An 11,888-nucleotide genomic window follows, 5' to 3' on the forward strand; every position below is an offset into this window, starting at 1 on the left:
GGCCGAGGTGCGCGGACAGCAGCGCGTTCCGGGGCCGCGGCCGTCGTCGCGAGCTGCGCCGGGCTTGGGCCGTACGAGCTGGGCACGGAGCTTCTCCAGTCACGAGGCAGAAACCGCCGGGAAAATTAGAACCGTGGGCTGCACGAAGGCAGCTGGAAGGAAGCATTGCTGGGTTGTCTTCTGAGCCTCTTGAAGCAGTACCCTCTCCAAAAAAGCTCCACCTCTATGTAGCTTATATGTAATGGCATATAACGGCTAGGATGTAAAAAATAATAATAATAATAATAATAATTAAAAAAATACTGCAGTTTGTTTAAAAGTACTAGGTTCTCAATATATCTTCTGGCCTATAGATTGGATTTGCTAGAACCAAACAAGAAGTTCCTGTGTATGAATTGATGTGCTCTTTTAATTCATAACAACACTTTGTGAAAGTTAGAATTTGTGCAAAAGGGACAAAATCAGTGGTGAATGTTCTTTAGATAGTTTCAGAGGTCACTGTGTCCTTTGGCACAGTTTGGGGGTGAAGAGTAGCAGTCAGAAATGGTGGGTGTCTAATCAGGTCTTGATGTGTCCTAAAAGGAAGACAGTAATCTGGGTGAACCCATGAGACTTGATGTCCGTTACTATCTGCACCATGGTGAGACTTGAACGTTGTATTTGCACGTCCTGCGTACCCTGAGAAGTTGAGGAAAAGCATTGTTGCTCCTGGTGATTACTTCATCATGTGCATGTATGCCTCAGGAGTGACTGAAACTGAATGCTGTGACCCAAAGGCTTGCTTCCCTCTGTATGTTTGTGGTTGTGAGTCCCTAGAAACAAGAGGTAGGGCCAGATCTGATGCTTTGTTTGTTGCTGATGGCTGTCTGACAAACAGGAATAAATGTAGTGGCTCTGCTATTCCCTGTGCTCAAGGTAACTGAAAGGCATTGGGCACTGTGGTACAGATCTGCTCCTGGTGACTGCTCAGAGCAGCTGGCTTCTTACTAGTGGAGACAGTGCCACTGGAAGAAAAGCAGACCTGCCACAGTTGTTGTGAAATAGCCTGTTTGATCCACAGTAAGCTGTCACTTGTTTCTGAAAGTTATGCTGTTTCCAGGCGTCCCATTCTGCTCAGAGTAATTGTGAAAAGGATGAACCCCAGCAAACAGTGACATCAGCTGATACAGGATATTTCACAGTTTTGCATCTTGCTGGTGTGCTGTGATGTTTTCAGAGAGAGCTGGCTTTGGGCTGGGGCAGGATCTGGGCTTGGTGGCTATGCACGGGCCTTGGGCCGTGGGGTGAGCTGCCAGGGTACAGGTGCCGGTTCCTCTTCTTAGAAGGGTGAGGAGTGCTTCTGTCTCTTTACTCCATCTTTCTTGCGTGAAGGATCCTAATTACGTAAGGCTGCTTGAGCAGAGCATCTTGGGATGAGTGTGCTGGTACATATAAGTTCTCAATTTAGGGTGCTTTTATGCAACTGTAATACTAATTTCTGTTTGAGAAACTTCTCAAATGAGGAGATCTGGCTCAAATGGAATTGTTAGAAACACCAAAAGGGCTCTTACTGGAAAACGGATAGTCTTTGAAGAACTGGATGTGATGTCTTATTTAATGTGCACTGATGTGCTCTCTTATTTAAGCCATGATCTCAGCCCGTGTTTACTGCTGGTCTGAGGCTTTTACTTTTCCTTTCAGCAGACCAGTGAATAGTTTGTGCTATAATCATATTAAAGACCAAATCTTTATCAAAGAATCATCAAGACATCAGGAACAAAGCAGCATGTGTGGCTTAGGACCAAATGTGAGAGAACTGTGGGTGGAGCATCCATGTTCAAGGACACCCAGGTATGAAGTTTGTTCCAGAGGAGAACATGAATAATTGGGTCCTGAATTGTTTAGAAATCTGCTTTTTGTTTAAAAGTACTTTTTTTTTTTCCAGTGGAAGAGTAACAAAATCAAAACTTACCTTGACAAACTACTGCTTCTCACCACAGTGACTGAGACCAAAGGAGTAATGCAGCCTAAAATGGTCCTGCTGGGCCTTACACAGCAGGTTCAGGTGGCTGCAATTGCACTGAATTCACTTGTCCCAAACCATGGAGAAATCCAGTTGTTTTTGGAGAGCAGTTCTGAGAATTTATGTAAGATGCTGAATGGGGAGCTGACTGAAAGCCAGCTAATAAGAAATAGGAGGCAGAAGGATTTATGTGGAATTTAGGCCATCTGAATATGGCCCTAAGATGCGACTTAGTACTACTAAGTAAGGTGTATTAACACTAAGAAGACTTGGCTTTGATTTCTATCCATTTCGCGTGCTGCTGGTTACTAAGCAAACTCACCCTTCGCAGGGCTGTCCTGGTGGGGTGCAGCCCTTCAGTCATATCACTGGCCTCACCTGATGGCCCTGTGGCAGCAAATCGTCCCCTTCCTCTCAGGGCTCCCCCAAAGCGTTGCTGTCCCATCTCCTTCCTTGGAGTTTTCGAGATGTAATTGTGCAAAGCCCTCAGAAGGGAGGTCTCATCCCCTGGATCACCCTGCTTTGAGCTGAGGGTGGAACTGAAGATCCCTGCGGTCCCTTCCCCTCAGAGTAGTCACCCTGTGTCTCCAGGTGGCTGCTACCTGCATGGCAGAGGTCTCTGAGCCGGCTTATTGAGAGCTGTGTGCTGTCTGGCAGCGTAGGTTTATTTCTCGTACTTGCAGGAATATTGCAAGCACTTCAGACAATCTTAAGAGGCTCTCAAATGGGAAGGCGTTATTTGTTTAATTTTGCAGTTAGAGTTGAGAGAACTGCTCTCCATTCTGAGATCCTGATCTACATGGTGGTTTGCAGTGAGTGAGGCCTGAAGGGCCCTTGAAGATTTCAGTACTCTGCTGCAAGGTACAGTTTTGAAGATGTTGAAGGAAATGACCTGGACAGGTTGTATCCCAATTGCACCTCCTGCATGACCGTTATTAAATTTGGGACTACAGGTGAAACAGAAATTGTAATCTCCGAAAAAAGCTCAAATCTCATTCTGCATTAGCTTCTAGGTCAACTAGAGAAATACCGTTCAAATCTCATGAGTTGTTTTGCAGCAGTCTCTATTGATTCTTTGGAAGGAATTGCCCTCACAAGTGTCTCCTTGTCCCATGAGTGAGTCCCCAGCTCGTAGGCAGTCGTAGTGCTGTTTGGTGTATGTAATCCCATAGGAGGAGGTGGCAATTTGTCAGCACATGTGTTTTGGGAAGTCGTGTGTCAGTGTTTGTGATGGTTGTCATTTAGCAAGCCATGCTAGCTCATTACAACATCTGATGTGGGACAGACCAGCTTCTCAGTTTCATTAGTTTCCTGTAAAGCAGGGAAGATAATGCAAGGCTTATCAGAAGTTACTGAATTGTGGTTTTTCACAGTCAAAAGCAGCAATAACTAAGTGCAAGCCTTTCCCTATTTCACTTAAAAATTGGAAATGTGATACTCTGTTATTGCTTGAGTACTGTGTAAGCATCATCCTTACTTGGAATGCTTATATCCACTAGATTAAGCAGTGTAAGACGTGGACAGGGGGAAGAGATGACTTTGTTGATTACGCAGTGAAATAGCAGTAGTACTGCAAATCCCAGGTCCTGTCCCATATCTGTTTGCTGCTTTACATTCCTGTCTCTGGAAAACACTTCGTTCTTCTGTGATAAACCCATTGTAAATGGAAAGTAGAAATGCTATCTAGCAATAACTTGTCTGTATCTTCAGAGAGAAAAGTATTCTTCCTTTCTCCTCTTGCTCTCCAGAGCAGGATATAGAACTTGCTGTGTTTTGTGCAGGTTGACAATTAAGAGATGTGGGAGACTTCTGCGTCCATGGGAAGGCTTTACTTGGGTTCCTTGCTTCTTGAGCAGACACAGAGCAGTTAGTGCAGTGCCATGCATGTGTGTGTGTGATGACATAAGTTTATCGGACCAAGCCCGTGGTGTGATTTCTGAAAAGCAAAGTTTTAAGGCACAGTATATTCTGTGAAGCAATGGAGCATGCTCTGCAGTTGTTAAATCAAACTTACTAAAAATCAAAATGCATGGACTCATTCTCTGAGAACTTAAAAGAAAAAGTTAGGAAGTAGAAGATGTATGGTGAGTTGTTAACAGTTTGGTATGTGTGTAACTTTGTGTTTGGTGAAGAGGCTGTCTGTTATCTGTGTTAAATATGTTAGCGTATGTGAAAGTTAGAAGGGAGCAGGGAAGAAACCAGAGGTTGAGGATGCTTTGTGGAAGGTAAGAGTGGTGTACATGAAGATCTATAATGCTTCTCTTTTTGTGTCTCCAGACTTCATAAGGATTTGTGATGAATATTGAGGAGGAGAGGGGGATGGTAAGGCAGCAAGCATAGGAAGAAGGCAGTAGTCTTAGCAGTGCTAGGGCAGGGAGCTTGTTTGCATGTTTGGAAAGAGCAGAGCAGATGCAGCTCACATGTCATAAAGTTCACAGATAATTTTGGAAGTCCTGTCACCAGGGCTTGTCATGCATTTATAGCTGTGTATTTAATGGTTCTTATGAACCATAGTCATTGAATGGCTTGGGCTGGAACAGACCTCAAGGATCATCAAGTTCCAACCCCTTGCCACAGGCAGGGTTGCCAACCTTGCACTAGATCAGATCAAGTACTAGGTCAGATTGCTCAGAGCCCCATCCCTCCTGGCCTTAACCGCCTCCTGTGGGGCATCCACAGCTCCTCTGGGCAGTGTATTCCAGCACTGCACCACTCATCCAGTAAAGAACTTCCTCTTGACATCTAGTGTAAATCTCTCCTCCTTTAGTTTAAAACATTCCTCTTTGCCCTATCACTATCTACCCTTGTAAAAAGCTGATTTCCCTCATGTTTATAAACTCCCTTTAAATATTGGAAGGCCCCAATGAAATCTCTCCTCAGCCTTCTCTTCTCCAAACTAAATAAGCCCAGTTCCTTCAGCTTATCTTTATAGGAGAGGTATTCCAGCCCTCTGATTATCTTCATCACCCTCCTCTGGACCCTCTCCAAAAGCTTGACATCTTTCCTGTGTGGGGGACCACAGACTCAGATGCAGAACTCCAGCTGGGCATAGCAGAGGGGGACAGTCCCCTTCCTCATCCTGCTGCCACTCCTCTTCAATTGCAGCCCAGGATATCATTGGCCTGGGCTGCAAGTGCACACTACTGGCTCGTTAAGTTTCTCATCAACCAGGACATTGAAGTCCTTCTCAGCTAGGCTGCTCTCAAGTTGTTCTCCCAGAGTGTATACATATCTGGGATTATCTTGACCCAAGTGCAAAACTTTGCACTTTACTTTGTTGAATCTCATAAGGTTCACAAGTTTATTAAGATCACTCTGGATCGTATCCCTTCCTTCTGCTGTTTCAACTGCACCACTCAGCTTGGTGTCATCAGCAAACTTGCTGAGAGTGCACTCTATCCTATCATCTGTGTCGTTGATCAAGCTGTTAAAGAGTACCTGTCCCAAGACAGTCCCACCCCTGGGGGATGCTACTCATTACCGGCCTCCACCTGTACATAGAGCCATTGTCCACAACCCTCTGGCTGTGATCTTCCAACTAATTTCTTATCCACTGGATAGTCCACTCTTCAAATCCGTATCTCTCCAATTTGGAGATAAGGATGTGGTAGGTGACCATATCACAGGCTTTGCAGAAGTCCAGATTGATGACATTAGTTGTTTTCCCTTTGTCCACCAATACCATCACTCCATCACAGAAGGTCACCAGATTGGTTAGGTGCAGCCTTCCCTTGGTGAAGCTGTGCTGGTTGTCTCAGATCACCTGCTTGTCCATCATGTGCCTTAACGCGTATTCCAAGAGGATCTGTTTCACGATCTTCTCAGGCACAGAGGAGAGGCTCCCTGGCTTGTAGCATCCTTCACTTTCTCCTAGATGAGAGTGATGTTTCCCTCTATCCCTAGTCCCTGAGGACTTTGCCCGACAGCCATGGCTTTTCAAATATAACAGAGAGCATCTCAGCAACCACATCAGCTATGTCGCTTAGGACACTGGGATGCATGTCATCTGGCCCCACAGACTTGGACACATTCAGTCTCATGAGTGGATCTTGGACTTACTCTGCCCTTATAGTGGGGGGGAAGTTTGCTTCATCTTCCTGTTTTAAGGAAAGTATGAAGAAGGAAATTATTTTCCTAATGGACAGCTCTGAAATGCTTAAAAATATGTTTTCTAGCTTTGCAGCTGTGATAACTCTGTAGATTTTATTTTTCTTGTATAGAAATATGCTTATGGAGATTTTTATCTGGTTTTCTTACAATCCACATAACTAGCTTAGCCTAATAATGTCCAGAATTTTCAAGAACAAGGTACAAACTGAGTACAGTGGGGCTATGAACTGCCATGTGAGTGGCCTAGCATGGAGGTTTGGCCCAACCAAGGCTGCTGGTGGGCAGTGGAACATGGCCTTAGGGCCTTTCATCAGGAACTTAAGAGGACATTCACAGGGACACGTGACAGCTTCTGTTCCTGAAAATCTGTAATTTACCAATAAAAGTTTTATTACAAAGAAAAAAAAAAAAATCCTGTCCACATTGTATGTGCATTCACAGTGTTGTAGCTGGTCTAGGGCATGATGGAGTGGAGAGAGCTTCCGGCCTGGTATAGATGTTTCTGTATCTAAAGTACAAGTTTAAAAGTATAATGGTTGAAATTGTATTTTAATTACATTATTAGTTTCGTTCATGATGATTTGGGGTATTTATTTCTTTATTGAAAGTTGTGGTTACTTTGTTGTTTTTAAATGTTTGTAGCTGTAGTATGAAATAGATAAAATTCTTTATTTCTGTTCTTAGATTCTGGAAATACTTAATAGCTTATTCTGGACTTCCAATTGTCAACATGTATTAATCTAATCTGACCATCTGAATAACACAGGCAAAATAAATTTGGCTGAGAATATACACAAAATTCCTTCAAGTGCAGTTAGTACAATGGCACTTTTCTTTCTTTAAAAACAAGAACGTTGACCTTTTTAAAACTTGTGGTGCAGACTACCCAGAACAGGTACTTGAATGTTTCGATCTTGTTTATGTACTTGGGGTCTGAGGGTGTGTTTGTTTTCCCTAATAGAGAATTCCCTTCTGCCAGAGACTATTTACCTATATTTGTGTACTGATCCTAAGGACTTGAATTAACCTCTGTGAGTAGCTAATTACCTCCTCAGCTTTATCCCCTCTGGCCCCCAGCAGTGGGTACTGGATGTAGTCCTTTGACTTTCAACACTTGGGTTTGTAAATTTGTTTTTAAAAGGTGATGAACAAGGAGCTGAAGCTGGGGATCATGCTCTTAGTTCTTATCAGTGCTCTTAGAATAAATGACATTTAATGAGTCCTTGTTTTGCCTTTGTTTTGTATTCTGGGGTTATCAGGTATGCTCATTGATGGTCCTGCCTGCCTTTGCTTACAAGAAAGGGAGGGGATTATAAAAAGAGAGAAAAGGGTATTCACTCGGTTGCAGCTAAGGAAAAAGGTAGTCGTCATGTTCTCTGATGTCTAGGGTTAGAAAATAGGGTGATATTTCAAATGAGCATGTTAGGCATCCTCATGCCTTACTTATATAAATTTCAAGTTCTCCTAGAGAATCAGAGCATCCAAGGGCTGCAGCAATGCAGCCTGCTTGTTTGTGTTTTAAGCTTCCCTGCAACAACCCCATGTCACCTCTGCACACTTCTTGAGTGCAGGGAGTGCTGTCTGCTGCGGGGTTACCTGGACACAGGGCATGGGGGGATGGAGGGCAGAGCGGAGCAGCTGAGGCAGCCTGCTGTAGAGCCCTGTCTGGACTTTTGAAAGTGCTTATGTCAGGGAGCTTTTTAACCAGTTGAGATGTTGCAGAGAACAGGGTGGTGCATCTGTGACAAAACCATGAGTTCCTAGCTGGAACTAGCTAGTGACTAGTGACCTAGTGTCATACATGACCTGGTGTTGTGCTTCTGCACATGGCACATGTTCAGCCGGCACTCATGCAAATTCCAGTGTATTGTAAGTTACGGTTTAGCTTAGTTTGAGCCTACTTGAAAACTGAAGTTAAATAAGCCATGTGATAATTTAATATTAGGTTCTGAGGAGAAAAACAGTGTCGTTACACTGCTGCGTAAGTGGACTATATGTTCAAATATAACAGAGTATTTCTGAGAAAATTCAGCTTGGGAGTCGAGGGCAGTTGTCTGTAAAGTTCTGTTTGGAGATGGGATTTCACAGTTATTAATATAAGCAGTCTAAAATGAACAATCTTGAGGAAATTGGGATGCTCAGTTTGAGGGAGAAGAGGTTCAGAGGAGACCTCATCGCACTCTACAAGTGCCTGGAAGGAGGCTGTGTGAGTTGGCGTTGGTCTCTGCTCCCAGGTAACAGCAATAGGATGAAAGGGAATGGCCTCAAGTTGTGCTGGGGATGTTCAGGTTGGATATTAGGAAGGATGTCTTAGGAAGAGTGGTGAATCATTGGCACAGGCTGCCCAGGGAAGTGCTGGGGTCTCCATCCTTGGAGGTGGTCAAGGAAGGGGTAGATGTGTACTTGGGATGTGGCTCAGTGGGCCTGGTGGTGGTAGGTGATTGTTTGGACTAGATGATTTTAGAGGTCTTTTCCAACTTAAATGATTCTGTGATTACAAAAAGTGTACTTGAATATTCCATATTCACAGAACTTAGGATATTGTCCTTTTCATTTGTGCTCAGGACAATCTCCAGATGTTGTGCTCTGCATTTGTATGGTTGCTGAAGTGAAGTACCGCTCCTTGTATGTCTTGCTTAACCTTTGTGAGAGGCTCACTTTGTGAGATACCAAATACCCAGAGGCTTCTGTGCAAGTGTTGTCCTACAGCACTGCTTCCTGCATCAGTGACTTTCCAGTTTATGTGATAGCTCAGGAGCGTTGTGGTTGCTATCCTGCTGAGTGGCTTGGGGGGGTATCCCTTCCTTACACTGAGTGACCGTTACAAAATGCAGCCTGAAACATGCAGTTCGGCCTTGGAGCAGAAATCCTTTGCTGAAATGTGATGGTTCCATCTGGGAACCTCACAGCAACTACTGCTGCCAGAGCAGGGAGCTTCCCCTGGTCTGGATGTGCAGTCACTGCGGCAGAACGTGTGGGAAGAAGAGCTGATGTTCCTGGGGAGTTAATTCATTACTTTTTTTTGCTGGTACATTCTTGTAGCTGGCTGGACACAATTATGTTGAAAAAAAAAACCAAAACAAAACCAAAAAAGAAGGAATTAGAGCCTGAACATTTATTTAGTCCTCAAAATAGAAAGTGTATTTAAAATGTCAGCAGCTCAGCCCGTCCAGTTAAGTGGTGAAATGTGGCACTTCATGAATCCAGTGTCTGATTGTGCTGTGGATGTCCTTATCCTTTTAAAATGGACTCAACTCCTCTTGAAAGTATAGTTCATCTGGCTGGTACTTTTCTTGTGAGCAACGTCTTTAAATATTTAGAATAGATCTTTACTTTTTCTTCAGGAGCCTATAACATCATTTTGGTCTCTAGGTATTACTTTGTTGATTAACTTAAGTGTATTTGTCTGCTGCTTGCTCTTTAAAGGGGTTCTGAATTAAAGTTATCCCTAGCAGAAGCCCATAAAGTCAAAAACAAATGTTAAGGAAGACAATGGCGTAAAAATACAAGGTCTTACCTGACTTCAGAGCTAACCATATGTTGTGGGTTGTTTTTTTTTTAATTCATTAACCTATATTCCTTTAAAAAAATGTTTACTGTCATATTATAGGAAAAGCAGCTCATCTGAAAGTAAATGAGAGCATCTCTGTGCATGCTGGAAATTTCTGATATTACATTAGTTCTTATCTGACAAATATGACTGTTATGCAATGCACAGCCAGACTGAGCATACAGAAACAGAACACTGATTTCTATTTTGATTGTTTTTCGTTTGTTTTCCATCAATCCCCTCCTTTCCCCCCCCCCACCCCCCCCCAAGCCCATTTCATAGCTTGGCATTTCAACTTTCCCAGAAATAAGAGAAGTGAACTCAGGCTGTCTTTTGTAGTTGAAAATGTGTTTTGCACCATTCTGGTTCTTCCTTTCTATTCATATTGAAAGCAGAGTCTGCCTCCCAGTGGACGTACTTAACAGGATTGTCTTAAACGGTTGGAAAATGGCAGTAAGTTGAAATTTGGAGAAGGATAAACTGGCAGTGATGACTGGGCCATACTGCCCCTCTTCAGTAGCTAGAGCTGGGGATAATGTTGAGGCTTCCATTTAATTCTTATGTGGAGTGGTGTTGGTGTCCTTGTTCAACTGCTCTTTGATGTATAATTTGTAGCTGTGGTTTAAAAACCTAATCGTATACTTGGGAAATTGGTGTTTATTTCTTTTTGATGTTTACAATGTAGATATTGAAGTTATTTGAACATCTTCAGTTGTAGTAAGGTACTTCGCCTATCAAATTTGCTACCATGGGCTTGATTTCAATTACTCTTAATAGTGGAAGATTGATTTGCCAATCCATTTCATTAGACTTATATAAGTTAAAAGCTTAAGGAAAATACATTTTAAAATATTCTGAGTAGGAACATTGCTAAGAACAGAATTGCAGGGAAGGCTGTCTTTTCAACTGATGCTAGTATCTTCAAAGGATGTTTATGTGCCATAGGTGACAACAGGTTCAGGAGTGCCTGTTCAGGTGTCTGTAGAATTGCTTTCCCGTTGATTTAGGTTCCTGCAATGATACCCTAGGCTCCAGAAAGCACCAGAGTTGATACAAAGGGAGGCCCACACTTCTGGCCTAACAAGAAGGTTTAAAGTGGATCAGTGAGCTAATCGGACTTGTTCCTAGTCACACAGGCACTAAAGTAGTGGGACAATGGAAGGGAAGAGCTGGATTTTGCAAACAAACGTTCTGTTTTTATTAGCAGCCCAGCATTAAATGTGCTTGAGCCACGTGGGAACTGGAGCTGCTGCTGTGGCTGCCCAGCGCTGTCACCCATCCCGCAGCTGCCCTGCTGCTGCCTCTCCCCAGCAGCTGTCTGCTCAGATGTGCCTTGTGTGCAGGAAGGCCTGAGCTGCCAACAGGACTGGGATTCAGGAAGGTGTGCTGAGCACCAGCACTGCTCTCCAGATCAGTCTGTGTGTCAGCAGGGCCTGTGGATTTCTCAGTCAGCCGGGCCTCCGGGCTCTGTGGGATTCCCGCCAGCCAGGCTACTGGGCTGTGTAGGGTTCCTGTCTGCTCTGTTTCTTTATAAGCAGTGTATGAAGACACTTCTGTGGTAGTTGTGAGGAACATCAGTTTTCAGATAAAACTATGATAAACTGATCTTGCAGAACAGCCCTTCTACTTAGATTGGCATATATTTAGATTTCTGTTCCCAAAAGCGATCATCACCTCGGCCTGCAACTCACATACTAGTCAAGGGAATTTCCTCATGAAATAGAGGCCTCTAGCTATTTCTGTATGTTTGGCTTTCTTTCCCAATTTTATGCAGGTGAATACATGAATATTTAAAAATAAGTAACAGCGACTTCTTCTAGAGCTCTTCATTTTGTAAAAATAAGTAGCTCACTTGCTGAATATCAGCAAAGAAACATTTAAAGTCCAGATGTAAATTATCAGAGGCTAATTATGCAAAGTTTGCAAACAGTGCAAAGTTCTGTATAATATGTTTTCCTATGTTGTCTTGATTTTTCTTAATCATGATATCAGAATATCTACAGATATTGTCTGATATTTTGTCCAATAAAGCCAAGCCTATTAATAACACTTGTTAACTTTTCTGCAAATATTAACAAATCAATTAGTTTGCAGGATTCATTGATGTGAGAAATTTACGATTTAAGTCTCAGTTACACACACATCGGTGCTTTTGTGTGGATTTTCTGAACTTCCTGGGTTTGAGTTTGGTCATGTTTAGTTGCTGTATGTAACAGAAGTTGGATG

Source organism: Meleagris gallopavo, chromosome 11 (assembly GCF_000146605.3).
Source record: "Meleagris gallopavo isolate NT-WF06-2002-E0010 breed Aviagen turkey brand Nicholas breeding stock chromosome 11, Turkey_5.1, whole genome shotgun sequence".
Lineage (NCBI taxonomy): Eukaryota > Metazoa > Chordata > Aves > Galliformes > Phasianidae > Meleagris > Meleagris gallopavo.